The sequence below is a fragment of the Molothrus ater genome, chromosome 1, assembly GCF_012460135.2.
Source record: "Molothrus ater isolate BHLD 08-10-18 breed brown headed cowbird chromosome 1, BPBGC_Mater_1.1, whole genome shotgun sequence".
Classification (NCBI taxonomy): Eukaryota; Metazoa; Chordata; class Aves; order Passeriformes; family Icteridae; genus Molothrus; species Molothrus ater.
The window spans coordinates 126,458,349-126,473,194 of NC_050478.2; the positions used below are offsets into that span (position 1 = coordinate 126,458,349).

The window sequence follows — 14,846 nt, forward strand, 5'->3', positions numbered from 1 at the left end:
CAGGGTGAGTCCTGTGGAACTGACTTCTCTGGCAGGATTTTGGATTTCCTTCAGCAATCTCCTGCTCGAAGCAGGGTCAGGTGTGATGGCAGACCAGGTTAATTGGGCTTTATCTATTTGGGGCTTGAAATGGCTGTGCCTTTGTTAAACTGTTGTGACACCACTTGGAGTCCTGGACTTACTCAAACTGAGTAACTCTTGGAGTAACCACAGCATCCATATTACTTTGAATTTCCTTCCTGGGCAAGGATAAGACAGTATTTCCTCTCTGCATAGTGCTTCAGGAAAATTTTGACAAAAATTAAACTTGAATTGTAATGGATTCAGCCCAAGAAGACAACATGGAACCTTAAGTGCTCTCAGTTTTCTAGTGCAAACATAGTCATTATCTACTCTTTGCCAGCTGCCATACTGAGGAAATGCAGTGCTGCATCTACACAGTACCCAAATCAGCTTCTCTTCAGACAAATCTACCAGGAAACTACCAGCTTAGTCCTCCACAATACTCTTAGGAGCAATTTCCTTCTGTGTGGTCAAAGCCTCATTCTCTACCTATGATGCCTAGCCTGAAACCCTGGTGCCCTCTATCAGACTTGGACATCTGACAAATCTACTTGTACAGGCCCTCACTGAAGCCTAGGTCAGAGCTTTGCTCAATGTAAAGATCTGTGCAACATTCCTTCTGCAAAACTTCTGATACTGTGAATATAACCTTACATAAAGTTTCCTACTTAACTACTTATATCTAAGGACATTAAGTCTTCAAGACTATTCACAGCTATCTAAACCTTGAATTTCTTCATTCCTAGAGTGCTCACTGCTGTATAATCTGGAGAGTTCTTCACTGTTACAGATTTACAATTGCAATCAAGCTTTTTTTTGTTTCCTTTGTCATCTCCTTTATGTGCCAGTTCTGTTGAACAATAAAATGTGATGGTATCAATAATTAAGGTGTGATCATTAGTTTACTGGTGCCTAATACAACTGCAAATAACTACTTAGTTTTTGCTTCTGTTTATTTCTGCTGGAATTTCTGTATGAGTCCGGATTTGGTATCTACGACTTTTAAAATATGTTTCATTTCGTCTTCTGGGAAGTGAAAAGAAAGACTTTGTTTAAACTCCTTCTCCAACTGCATTTTTTTTTTCTGTTCATCTGTCTTTTTTACCTTTTTAGGAATTTTTTGGTAGAAGTATGAAAAAGTAAAGTGAAATATCACCCATCATGCATAAAGTCTTGTATGTCATTTTACTTTGTGTCTTAAACAGAGTGTTCTGGATCTTCACATCTATAGCTTCAGTGCTGCCAATAATGTTTTGTCTTCTGTGGTTTGGGTGGATCTGGATTTGGAACTGTGTTTTTGTTGGAATGCCTCTACGTTGGATCCCTGTAGTTTTCAGTGCTTGCAAAAGTTATAACTTACAATGGAAGACAAAGTAAACCCACCATCAAAGGAGAAAAATTAAATCTCTGTTTATTCACCTGCATGCTAAGATGAATCTTATTGACAGCAGCTAGCTGAAATATTCTAGATATTAAAAGACTTGGAAAAAAGTGATTTTTTTTTAAATGCCTGGGACTTTGTTTCAATAGGATTTGTGTCCCAGATGTTGATTTGCACGAGCAATATGCTGGATGAAATTTGTGTTGAATGTGCTATCAGATAGTGGCACAGAATACGTACATGGGAAAAACACATTTCTGTGCAATTTTGTAATTAAGGAATAGACTGTGACAGCCTCTGAGTGACTATAGCATGGGAATCTGAAATGGAAAAGTCTGAGAATGGTGTCCAAGTGACTTTTAACCATCTGAGAGGTGAAAAAACACTGCCTTGTGGACTCCACTGGCCAGGCCTCTCCACTGGCATGGTGTTATGAGGAAAGAGTAAAGGAGGGTTTGTTGTTTTAAGTTTTGTTTCCCTTTGCAGCTTTCACAGCAGCACTATTTATAAAGAGTTGGTCCAAGGGATAGTTAGTCTAGCTTCTAGACTTCTTCTAGCTTCCAGAAGAAGCATGACTATTTTTCTGTATTAAAAATTAGCTATCAGCCCTGGTTTGAGCATCTGCTCATGTTTTCCGATGAAATTTATTTTCAATGGAAGGCAAATAAAACACCCACTTGAAATAAGCTGGGGAACATGGTGGTTTTCATGTACTGTCTTCCCTGCATATCTCTTCCCACATACAGAGTCTGGAAGGAGCTCCTGTGCCTCATATATGAGTAAGACATAGTAGATTAGATGCAAATGAAATAGAGATAAAGCCTCAGCTGAGGAATGTGATTTTTCAAAAACCTGTTTGGGAGAACCCAGCAATTGGTTTTGAAACCCCACAATTTCTGCTGTCGATGGTTTAAGGTCAGCTCAGTGTAGGCTCCCTGTCTGAGCAGGCTCTTCAGCAGACACGCTCCTGGTGAGACACACACTGTCTGCAGCAGAGCTGAGACCGCTGAGTTACCTCGTGGTGCCCTGATGGAAGGCAGCTCTAGCTGTCCCTTCACCGAAACCAGCCTGCTGGCCCACTGCCCTGTGAAAAGAGAAGATTTCCTTAACCCTTAGTGTGGGGAGATTTCCTCAACCCTTAGTATTTCATTTGTCTGTCAGTGCTCCAGGAAAGCTGAGACCCTTGTGCCCAACCAGTCTGTCAGTGTCCCACTACAGGGACCCTTCACTGAGCACTCCTGGGTCAGAGGGTGGTTTGACTGGCTGAGGCAGGGACACTCACCAACAGCATAAAGGAGACCCCTCCGTGGATCTTCCCACTCTGAGTGTGTTACCTGCTGCCAGCGGCTGCTTGTGCCTGTGAACAATTCAACACTAACAGTTTACAGAATAACACTCTTTATTAGTAGAAAATTGTGACAGATTAAGGTTGAAGAATTGCCAGTGATAATATCTGACTGCAAAAATGTGTTCAAACCAATATTGCTAATCCTCAATAAAAGTATTCAGCGTGCATAGAGTATGGTTCTTACCAAAAAGGTGTCCCTGTGGAGGGAAAAACAGGTTCAGCCCATTGGCTGCTCCCAGCAGTTACAATGGAGTCTTCCCTAGCATTTCCCCATTCTCACTAACTATTTCCTTCTGTTTAGGTGGAGCTTGAGTGACTCTAGTCATACATACTTTTGCTACTGAGTGGTGTAAATTATCTTGCTTTGCTCTTAAAAATACTGTCAAAAATATAGAGCACATGCTTAGTTAGGGGTGATCATATCTTGGAGTCTGGAAACTTTGGATGGAGATTAACATTATAATTAGGTTAAAATGAACTGAGTTCATCTGAGGAGAGCAATTTCACCACACTTGCTGACTCAGCAGCTGGACACCTCCTATCTCCCCTGGCTGACAGGTGCTGTGTAGTTTTTCAGCTGCAAAGTACCATTGAGTTCCTCTCCCTCCAAGGATTTCTACAGAGCCTGGCCGTGGTGTCTCCATCCTCTCCACCGTCCATTCCATCCCTCTTGGCTGCGGATCGTGTGTATGGGGAGTCACTGTGGAGCATTCCAGCCAGGGAGCAGCAGCTGTATTTTACCCTGTAATTTCCACAGCGTTACAATTTATGTTAGGGTGTGAATGTAACTTCTGAGTTTCCACTTATTGTACCCCCAGCCCTTTTTCCACTAAGACTGAAGAGCCCTGTCATTGCTTGAAGTGCATTTCAGAGAGAGCTGAACATTGGGGGAGATCTGAGTGGTAGAGCAGACTGGCTGTCTGGCCTCTGTCCCATCGCTTGATTTGTGCAGTCTTCATCAGATATAAATAATCTGTGCTGTGGCCAAAGTCAATGATTATTGTGGTGCTCTTCCTCCCTGTCTGAATTGCTGGGGTTTGAGGAAGAACAGCAGCTTCTCTTTAAGGAGCTGTTTTGTGGGATTTCTACATTTTACTCTACAGACATGGAAAAAGGAGGAAGCGTAATTAATGTAAAATCTAAATAACAGCATTTGAGAGACAAGTTATCTTTCAAAAGTACTGCATGTTAAAAGTCCTCTTGAGTTTTGTGATTGGAATTTCTTGAGGTTACTATACATGAAACTACTGACATTTGATCACATTATCTGGGGCTTATAAAGTATCCTAAAACCCAATGGAAGTTTATGCAAGGCTTATATCATGAATATTTTTACAGAGACTGAAGATGCCGTAAAAGAAAAAGACTTCTGAGATCTGGAGTGGACAAAACTGCCCAGAGCTGTGCAAATAGTATGCAACTGGCAGATATTGCCCGTGCTTCAGTACTGTTAGACTTGCAGGATTTCTAAAAAAGCAACAATCTATCAACTCATAAGGAGATGAAACAGAGGTCCTCATCTTCTCAGTCTGATGAAAATGGAAGCAGGCACTTTACAAATCAGCAACTTCAGTTGATTAAAAGAAGTGGCTGGTTCATCTGGTGGAGTAATGTATTTCTTACTGTATATGAAACGGATTGGCCTATAAACTAAAACTCAGAAATTGGATTGGCAACATACACATGCATGTGTGTCATGTAAGACTTTTGAATACCAAATACTTGGTGGGGAATGGGTGGGGAACTAGGCTTGGAAAGAAATGACCTATGAGTGGTTGCGAATCAGTTGGTTGGTAAGGCTTGGTTGTTGTGTCGCTCTTTTTTTTCTGCTCAGGCACTTTAGCTGTCCTGTTTGCATGAGCACAATGGAGCAGGGCTTTTTTACTTTATCTTTTCTCTGAATATACTCTGTGGTTGTGATACTTGGATCTTTTATCACCAGTATTTCAAGTGTGTATGTTGAATTACTCTCAGTTGTAACAGGAAGACCTAGAATAAAACTGGTGAATCTGTGAACAGAAAATATCAGTAAAAGCTAGTATTTCCTAGGACATTGCAACAGGGAGTATGCCACTTTCCTCTCTCTGTCTATTTCTGTACTTGTTTTTAGGAAGGCAGGTGATGGGGTGGTGTTTGTGACCTGCAACAGATGTTCTGTATTTTTTTTTTCCATCCTGTAGACAGAATGAACTTTCCATGGATAAAATGTAAATTGGTGACAGCTCTAGATTTCCATACTGGAAAGACAAGTATTATTAGTGGGGAAACACTGGGGAAATGCAAGAGGCCTGATCAACCAGACTGCTCCATTTTCAGGGGAAGAGGAAATGTCTAGGAACTAAACAGAGAAATTGTAGAGGAAAATTCACATCCCAAGTAGAAGAAGAAAGCAGTATTCAGTAGAGTTAAGGCAAGTGAGGATTGGTAGGCTGAACAGTGAACAGAAGAGGACAAGAAGAGTTAAATGTTTGCAGATGACAATAGGTATCCAGAAAGTGAACTATGAGAGATACCTTTAAAAGCTCCAGATGTTCAAATGAAGAAAGATGGCTGAGATACCTCTGTTAGTAGCAGTTTATCTCAGCTGGAAAGTAAATTTGTAATGTTCTCAAAACATCCTAGTAACCAAGCATCCTGAAACCAACATACATGTAATTTTATTGGTAAATTTATTTCTGAACTTGGTAGTCAGTATGCCATGAGTCACCAAATATTGCAAAATATCTCAATATGTAGGTAATTCCTTGAGACTTGCCAGGGTGCTGCAGGAGAATAATATCAAACTGATCCTTACAGTGATTCTCCATGTCATGGTAGTGGGGGAAACCATACAGAAAATTCTGTAAGTATTCAGCTGGATAGATGTGTAGCAACAGTAAAATGCTTTGATTTGGAAGTAGAATAAAATGCCACAGTCTTTTGAGTATGGATGGAATGAAGACAAGTCTCTTGGAAGCTTACACTAGAATAATCAGAAAGATATTATATCAAAAATGAGATGATGAAATGAGCTGATAAGTGAGAATAGTTTAACCATAAAATTATGATATAATGAAGACCTCCAAAGGAAGTGAAGGAATAATAACCAGGTAAAATTGCTCACTTACAAGCAACATTTGATGAGATTTATACCAAACTCATTGAAGTGAAATGCTTCTCTACAGTTAATCTGTCTTCAAGGGAAGAGTGGGGAATGTGCATTTTCTCAGCTGTGGAAAACTTTAGAGAAAATAATCCTGAGTGGTGAAGGCCTGGTGGTCTGAGAAGGAACACTGGGTGATCTCCTGTATAACAAAAAAAAAAAAAAGGCTGTATCCTACCCAGAGCAACATGGTGCTTGGGAAATGGTATCTTCTTAGTAAAAAAAAAAATACATAACACATGAATGTTTCAGGAGAATAAAATCTAGGAAAAGTTGAGAAGTTATATCACTTTATTTGGCGTTGGTACAGTTGCTTTTCCTATGCTGAGCTTTTTTTGAATATCCATAAGCCTGCTGATAAAATTGTAAGGGATTGATCAAAGGACTGGACACTTAGCCTTGTGGTGAGACATTCTGGAATCTTGCTCTGTTTATCTTACCCATGAGAAAGCTTGGACTTGACCTGATCAGAGGATCTGCTTTGGGAAAAAAAATCATTGAAAAACTGTTAACAAACTGGCAGGTAAAGATACAAAAAGGTCCAGTGGTTGGTCCTTGAAGTTCAAAATTCCACTGCACATTTTCAACAGTGTGAGTAATTAGCCCCTCTGATATCTTAACAAAAGTTGTGGTGGTTTCCTTACCACTAACAATTTAAAAATTAGGATTGAATGGTTTCTTAAATGATACGTTTCAGTAAAGCAAAAGTTCTGTGGCTTCTTTGTACAGGGCATTGGCCTAATTGTTCATAAAAATCCCCTCTGAGCTTGAGTTTTTAAATTCTCTTAAAGATAATTACCAGAAACACATTAATATTTTTTTAAGTTGAAGTTTTCTGCCTAAAACTTACATTTGCTTTTACAAAGTTCTAATGAAAAATAGGTATTTTTCATGGCTATCTTCTTTTCATATCCAGTCAGATGTTTTTCAGCTGTAGTGGACATGCAGTGTTGCAGTCTCAGTTCCTTGATATACTATGTAGTTTGGTTTTTCTATGAGGCTGTATTTTTTGTTCAATTCCTTGGTGCTCCTGAAGACATAAGCCAAACACAAATGTACTTTATTGAGATATGTATGGGATGTCTTCAAAGCATTAATTGAATTCAGGATTATGAAATCTACTATTTTGCAATAAATGCAGCTTGTAGTGGTCTTTTAGTTCCTCATCTCCTCTGAGTCCCATCTGCACATCTTGTGTTTACGGTGATAAGTGTCTTGGAGACATTTCTGCTAGATCTGTGCTAAAATCCAGTCACCAGCATTCCTGTGGCTGCAGTCCCAGTTAGGGTGAGAGTGTCATTAAGCTGGCCATTGTATCAGCAAGCTCAGTTTCTGACTTCAGAGAGCTCAAAAGACCAAAGATTGCCAAAGAGAGACACAGTGACCAGATACAGAGTGATATTAGGGACATAGTGAGCATGTTAGCCTGGCTGTCTAAAGAAATGTTTAGGGAATGACTTTAGTGCTTGTTTCTCTGCCAGGATCTCCTCTTTGTCCAACTGGTTTTGGATTCATTTGTCCATTTCAGCCTGTTTTTTTCAGAAGAATAAAAATACCAGGTTCTTGTGGTGAGCTGAAGCACCAGGTTCAAAAGAGCTTTGTGACACCCAACAAATGGGTATACAAGAAAGATACAAATTAGAAACAGTTGTAGTATGGACTGCAGGACAGTAAGATCACAGAAAATCAAATACTCTAAGTTCTCTTGCTTACAGAACAACTTGTATTCTTGTGGGGAACAGGCTAGACTCATTTGATTCTCTTGTGATTTCAAATAGTCATAACAAGTCACTCAAAACTGCTTCAGCAGTGTGGCTTAAATACATTTGATCTAGACAAGAGTTAAAGTAATTAGCTGATATTTGATTTTACTTGATATGGATCCAAACCATGAAACTTTGAACACCCTTAGGATTCAGAAGTGTTTCATTCAGTGTGTTTGGGTATTAGTCTGTGTTCTCAAGTAACCTTTTGAAACTTGGCAAATTTAATACCAGATTTTAAATAAAGGCACTACATGGGGAATCAAGTCTGTAAATGTTTTTTCTTTAATTATGGAGGTGCTCTGGACTATAGTTGTAGAAGCAGAAGGAATAGAAAATGCATTACCTTGCATTAAGGTGTGTGCTTGTGTTTATATGCAGTGTTCACACCTGTGTACACACTTATGTGCTTGTACAGAACGTTACTCCTGCTCCATAGAGCTTACAGTCTTAACAGAGAATGAGGGCAATCGTGTGCTTTGAGAGCCAGAGGATGGTGCTAACTTACAGCATGTGTGCATTTCCAGTTTTGTGATGTGATGACAGCAGCACTCTGACACTGGTTAACATCTGTGGGCTGTGTGGAAGGAGCAAGTTTCCATGAGGGATTTGGCTGGAGGAGACCTGCCTGCCTGGCACACAGAGATGAGGAGGGTGTTCCTGGCAGGGTTGAAATAAGGATGAGTAACATGAAGTTTTACATTGCATGTGATACAGTCACTAATCTGGAATGTGATAGACCATGTTTTATAAGCTTTTTATTTTTTTATTGCAAACAAATATAGAGAGGGAAAAAAACGAAGTTATGAAGAAATTAAAAAGGAAGTGCATAGATGTTCTGTTAAAGGTGGAGGCGTCCACTTCCTCCTCAAAGAACAATTATATGTGAACTGGAGAAGCTGTATGTGATAACAATACAATCCAATACATCCAATACATCCAATTTGCTGTGTTAAGAAACCGAGATGGGAAGGGAAGAATTTGAGGCAAGGAGGATTTCATAGGATTTAATTATGGCCTATGTATATAGGCTCAAAAGAGGCACAGTTAACTTGGTGTCTTCAAGATGGCATCCTTAAATGACCCCAAAACCAGTGCTATGGTATTTGATTTGTGAATGTGTATGTTCATTGTCAAAGTAATTTGTTAGTAGATCATGTCACAGTTTTCCCTGGCTCTGGGAGAAATTGAAATAATGGAAAGGTTGCAGAATTCAGACCTTCTCATGAAACTCTTAAAAGAAAACAAGCAACAACAATGTGGAAGAAGATCAATTCAGTGGTACACACTTTACAGTAATTTACTATATGCAAATTACCTGGAAATTATTCAGTCTAATGCCTAAGCAGTACAGTGGGAAGTTTTCAGATTCTTTCACATGGTTTGCTCTTTGTAATGCAACATACAAATCATATTATCATCCCTTTTACCATTATAACTCTTCAGTGATTTTTAATTTCTTAATGTGCTAAAGAAAGAAAAAAGCTAGGAGACCAACAGGAAAATTCATCAGCATGTGACCATTAATTAAGTGATGATTTTGAACACTGTCCAAATTCAATGTGTGAATTAAATAATTGTTCATTTAAGTAACTATAAATACAATATATCTGGATCTGAGGATTTCAGAGCAATTTACAAGTTTTGAATCTCAGCGCATTTCTATAAGAAGTTAAAAACATACAGCTATGGAAATTTTAAAAGTAAATTTTTAAGTCTGCTTAGCAATTGAAGAAGGAGGAGGGTCCAGATTTCATGGCTCGGGAAACCTATACGATTTACAGAATTAATATATTACTGGAGTCTTTAATATATCTTGAGTTGACCTTAAGCTGTGACAGATGTGCCATCCATTTTCTGAACAAATATTAGCATAGGATAATGGAAGATCATTTTATGCTGTTAGCTCCTTTTCTATGGAGCTGAAGCCAAGAGGAGTCAGCATAATTAAATTTGCCTGAAGAAAGAAAGGTTATCAATAAAGACATCTTACCACAAGCACAGAAAGGGTGCTTGGGAAGAGTAACATGTGGCAGTAATAAAGGAAAGTTGGACAGTAGAGTCAAACTCAAACATATTTTGTGGCAAAGAAGTCAGAATTTTCATGGAGTTCCATAAGAGAAGATGGCAAACAAACCTACATGGAGCCCTGATATGTATCTGCTCCAGAGCTTAATTCTTGCTCCACAAGATCATAGAATTGTTTAAGTTGGAAAAGACCTTTAAGATCATTGAATACAGCCATTAACCCAGCACTGCCAAGTCTACCACTAAACCATGTCCCTAATCATCACATCTACACATTTTTTTAATAACTTCAGGGATAGGTGATTCAACCACTTCCCTGGGGAGCCCTTTCCAAGGTTTGACAACCCTTTCCATGGAAAAACATTTTCCTAATATCCAGTCTAAACCTCTCTGGCACAACTTGAGGCCATTTTCCCTCATCCTATTGCTTCTTACTTGGGAGAAAAGACTGAACACTACCTTGCTAGACCTTTCTTTCAGGTATTTCAGGAGAATTTTGTTCTCCCTGACCCTCCTTTTCTCCAGGCTAAACCACTCCAGCTCTCTCAGCAGCTCCTCATAGAACTTGTGCTCCAGACCCTTCCCTAGCAACACAGCCCTTCTCTGGACATGCTCCAGCTCCTCAGTGTCTTTGTCATAATAAGGGGCCAAAAACCCAGCCCAGGTTTTGAGGTGTGGCCTGTATGTATATATATATATACTGACCTCAGTGCTCAGTATTGAGGTACAATTGCTGCCCTGGTCCTGCTGGTCACACTATTTGTGACAGGCCAGGATGCCATTTGCCTTCTTGGCTACCTGGGTTCATGTTCAGCCACTGGGCGGCTTTCCAGCCACTCTTTCCCCAGCCTTTAGCACTGCATGGGGTTGCACCTGTGACCCAAGTGCAGGACCAAGCACTTGACCTCACTGAGATTTGTAGTCTTAGCCTTGGTCCATAAATCCCTCTGCAGAGCCTTCCTGCTCTCCAGCAGATGAACAGTCCTGCCCAACTTATGTCATCTGCAAGCTGACAGAGGGTACCCTCCATCCCCTGGTCCAGATCATTTATAAAGACATTAGACAGGACTGGCCCCAGTGCTCAGCCCTGGAGAGCACCACCAGTTGCCAGCTCTGTTGACCACCACTCTCTTAGCCTGGTCATCCAGCCTGGCTTTTTACTGAATGAAGAGTACAGCCATCCCAGCCATGAGCGGCCAGGTTTCCCAGGACAGTGCTGTGGGAAATGGTGTCTAAGACTTTACTAAAGTCCATGTAGAAATATCCACAGCCTTTCCTTCATCATAATGTTGATCATCTTGTCGCAGAGGAAGGTGAGGTCAGTCAGGCAGGACCTGCCTTTCATATCATGCTGGCTGGATCTGATAATATTCTTGTCTTGTGTGTGCTGCATGATGGCACTTAAGATGATTTGCTCCATGACCTTCCCCAGCACCGAAGTCAGACTGATGGGCTTTATCCTTTTTCTGACTCATCTTCTACCTGGTGTCACACTGGCCAACCTCCAGTCAGCTGGGACCTCCCTGGCTGACCAGTAAATGATCCTCCACCACCTTCCCCAGTATCCTTGTGTGGATTTCATCCACATAAATTTGGATGGGTCTAAGTGGTATTGCTGACCATTCCCCATGGATTATGAAGGCTTTATTCTGCTGTCTGTCCCTGTCATTCAGCTCAGGGGGCTGATACCAGAAAAAGACTGGTCTTACTACTGTTACAGACTGAATAAAGAAGACATTATGTACCTCAGCCTTTTCCTTATTCTTTGTCACTGTGTTTGCCCCCATGTTTAGTAAAGAATGGACATTCTCCTTAGCTCTGTTGCTGTCGCTAATGTATTTATAGAAATATTATTACTGTTGTTAGTAGCAGATGCAGTTCTTCTTGGGCTTTGGCCCTTGTAATTTTTTCCCTGCATAACCTCATGATATCCTTGGAGTCCTCCTGAATTGTCTGCCTCTTCTTCCAAAGAAGAAGTTCCTGAGTTCCTGCCAAAACTTTCTGTTTAGGTAGTCTTCTTTTCCCCGATCCTCTTTCGGCATGTGGCACCCTGCCTGTATAATAAAGCCCTTGATCTTGGCCTTATTATCTAGCAGTGCAAGACAGTCCAGGAGCCCAGTCCCTCAGAGAGACAGAGTGCCCGAAAGCTCAGCTAGCTCGTGGCCATCGCCGCCAGCTACCCTTTAGCAAGCTTGGTGATTGTCAGCTCTTTAGTGATATCAGCTCTCTTAGGATATCAGCTCTTTGCTTGCTATGGTAGGGTGCCCGTGGCTTGAGGCTGCAGCAGACGCGAGAGAGGAGAAGGAGTGCCCTGGTGTTCCACAGCGATGGTTTATTGCGGGAGAGACCGTGAAGGTTCCAGCGACAGCTCTTCTTCTGTCGAATGGGCTAAACCAGGCCCTTTTATAGCGTATGGGGGGATCCAAACCTGACCAATAGTAAGGGCTAGGTAAAATAGCCTATAGGGTTACAGAGATAAGCTTTGGGGTGGGGGGTCATTGAGACAGGAACTTATTTTGCTGTCTCATCCTGACTCAGCAGTTCCTATTGTTAAGTCTCCATTCTCCATGGAGCTTTCCCGAGCTCCATGGGGTTTGCTACATGCCTGCTCCTGTGTCTGTAGGATTTCCTTCTTGAAGGCCTTCTTGGACTCTGTTGCCCCAAGGTAGAGGTTTTGGTGACCAACCCCCTTCTTTACTTCACCAAGAACCAATAACTTAGCATTTGGTGATCACTACGCTGAGGATGGGCCTAATGACCTCCAACCATCACATCCTCCACGGGTCTTTCTCCATTCCCAAAAAACAGGTCCAACAGTTACCTTTCCTAGTTTGCTCCCTCACCAGCTTTGTCAGGAAGTTATGTGCCCCCATGTTCCAGAAATGTCTAGGCTCTTTCCTCTTTGCTGTGCTGCGTTTCAAACAGACATCTGGTAAGTTGAAGCTCCCCATGAAAACAAGGGTGAGTGATTGTTAGAGCTCTCCCAGCTACTTAGAGAATATTTTATCTGCCTCTTTCTCCTGGTTTGGGGTCTGTTGCAAACTCCCACTATGATACCTGCCTTGTTGGCCTTCCCCCAATTCTTACTCAAAACCATTCAACCCTATCCTCACCATCACTAAGCTCTAGAGAACCAAAACATCCCTACCTCCACTGAGACAGCAGACTGACAGACCCTGCTAGTACCCTGTCTCTCAGGCACTGGCACACTGCTCTCAGACTTCAGTGAGCCTTGTTTTATCCCTTTTTCCCTTCAAATCTCTTTAAAGCTCTTTCAGTGAGCCCTGCTAACTCCTGTGGAAAGATCTTTTTCTCCCTTTGAAACCGTTTTGCCCTGTCTGTTGCCAGCAAGCCTGTGGTATTGTTCTCTTTAGCTATATCCATATGTATAACCTTTATCTGTATGTATATGTATATGTATATGTATATGTATATGTATATGTATATGTATATGTATATATATAGTAGCCTTTATCTATATTGATGCTGTTCAGCAATTGGCCTGGCCCTAAGTCAAAAATCATATACATTATATCAGCTGTTTTGAACTCCAAAAAACGCTCTGAGTAGTGAGTAAGTTCAGGCATCTTGCATCCTTGCTTTTGCTTTATTCCTTTTAACTCTTTTGTTATAATACAGGCTTCTCTGGGGAACCTTGAATAAGCTGGAGGTAAAGATTTACTGAGAGTGACATCCAAGGAGACTATAAGAGAAGTCACAAGTCTACAGGATTGCCCACTATGTGTTAAGCAACAATTGCTTTTGTGTACATGGTCACATATTATTTGATGTGGTTACAGTAAGGCAATCCCTGCCCACAGTGAGAGGAGGGATGCAGCTATGCCTAGTTCATAATTTGTTTGTCTTGCATGTCTTTGAAGAAGTTGGTTGGGAATGAAAATAGTTACAAGATGAAGTGTAGGAAAAGTTATATCTCAAGTCTTTTAGGCAACAGAAGGTGGGAACTGTTTTAGGAGTGTAAGACAGTTGGTCTGTTAGGGTGTCTCATTACAAAAGGGTTAACAGAGTGCTGAAGAATCATACATATCCCATGAAGGGAAGGATTCTTTTCCCTTCAAGAGAATCTCACCTGGTGAGACTGGTACCAGGGAATTCCAACACTCAGAAAGCGTCCCACTGGCTGAGCTGTTTCACACGAGATTGCTTCACTTCTTGTCCTGCCTGCCACCCACTAGGATTATTTGCCCAAGATTGGAGTTGAATGGTGTCGTGCTGAATTTAGTGAGTCCTGTGTGGGGGATGGTAGCAGAGAGGGAATTGGAATGTGGTGTGCAGATGTGTGAAGGTGAGAGTAAAGCTTATCAGCTACTGGTTCCAGAGGGTGGTGGGCTTTTCCTTGTTTTTTTTCCTGACTCTGCTGGTGAAGTCATCAGTTGAACAACCTCAGTTATCCAGCCATACGAGGTAAAAGTACCAGATCACTACATAACAGTGTGAATAATTTTAAATATTTAAAAATATGACAATTAAACATAGGCCTTTTTGGTGAGCTGCTCTCTGGGTGGCCTCTATTAAAAACCTCTTGAGACCCCAAAAACACTTTTCTTTGTTGCATAATATTTTTCTTTTGTTTTTGGTAAACCAGGTTTGAACTGGTAAATTTCTGTGAAGTCCTGTAGGCAATTTATTATTTAAAACAGACCTGTGAAGTTGTGCTGGTTTCAGGAATGTCTTGAGTCATCCTCCCTCTGCTGACCTACTGTGCTGACCCAGCACCTGAGAAGGACTTGACAGCCCATGGGGACAAAGGAATGTTCTGCAACTCTGCAGAAAGGCAGGATAATCAAAGCTCATAAGAACAAAGAGTGATGTGACTGAAGTTTGTGTTGCAGTTATCAGCCAAGCAATTCAAAAGAAAAAAAGAAAATAATCCAACAAAATCAGAGCATAGACTTGAATGCACAGCAGCTGGCGACCTAAAATGGTAACCTGCACTAATTGTGCTCCTTTGGTAATGGCATATGGTTTTCAGCCCAGAGAAGAAGGCTCTTAAAACAGCTTCTCTTTTTTTGAAAAATTTGTCTTGATACTCAGGTCAGGAAGACCCTGTAAGAAGACAGCTGTTCTAGGACCCTGAGAGTGAGGGGGCAGCACACATTG

The 14,846-nt window shown here is 41.1% G+C and overlaps 1 protein-coding gene across 2 annotated transcripts in view; it reads left to right on the top strand.

Moving 5' to 3' along the window:
• Positions 1-14,846, top strand: part of RSPO2 (R-spondin 2) — a 104,912-nt gene that overhangs the window by 41,029 nt on the left and 49,037 nt on the right. The window lies entirely within an intron of this gene.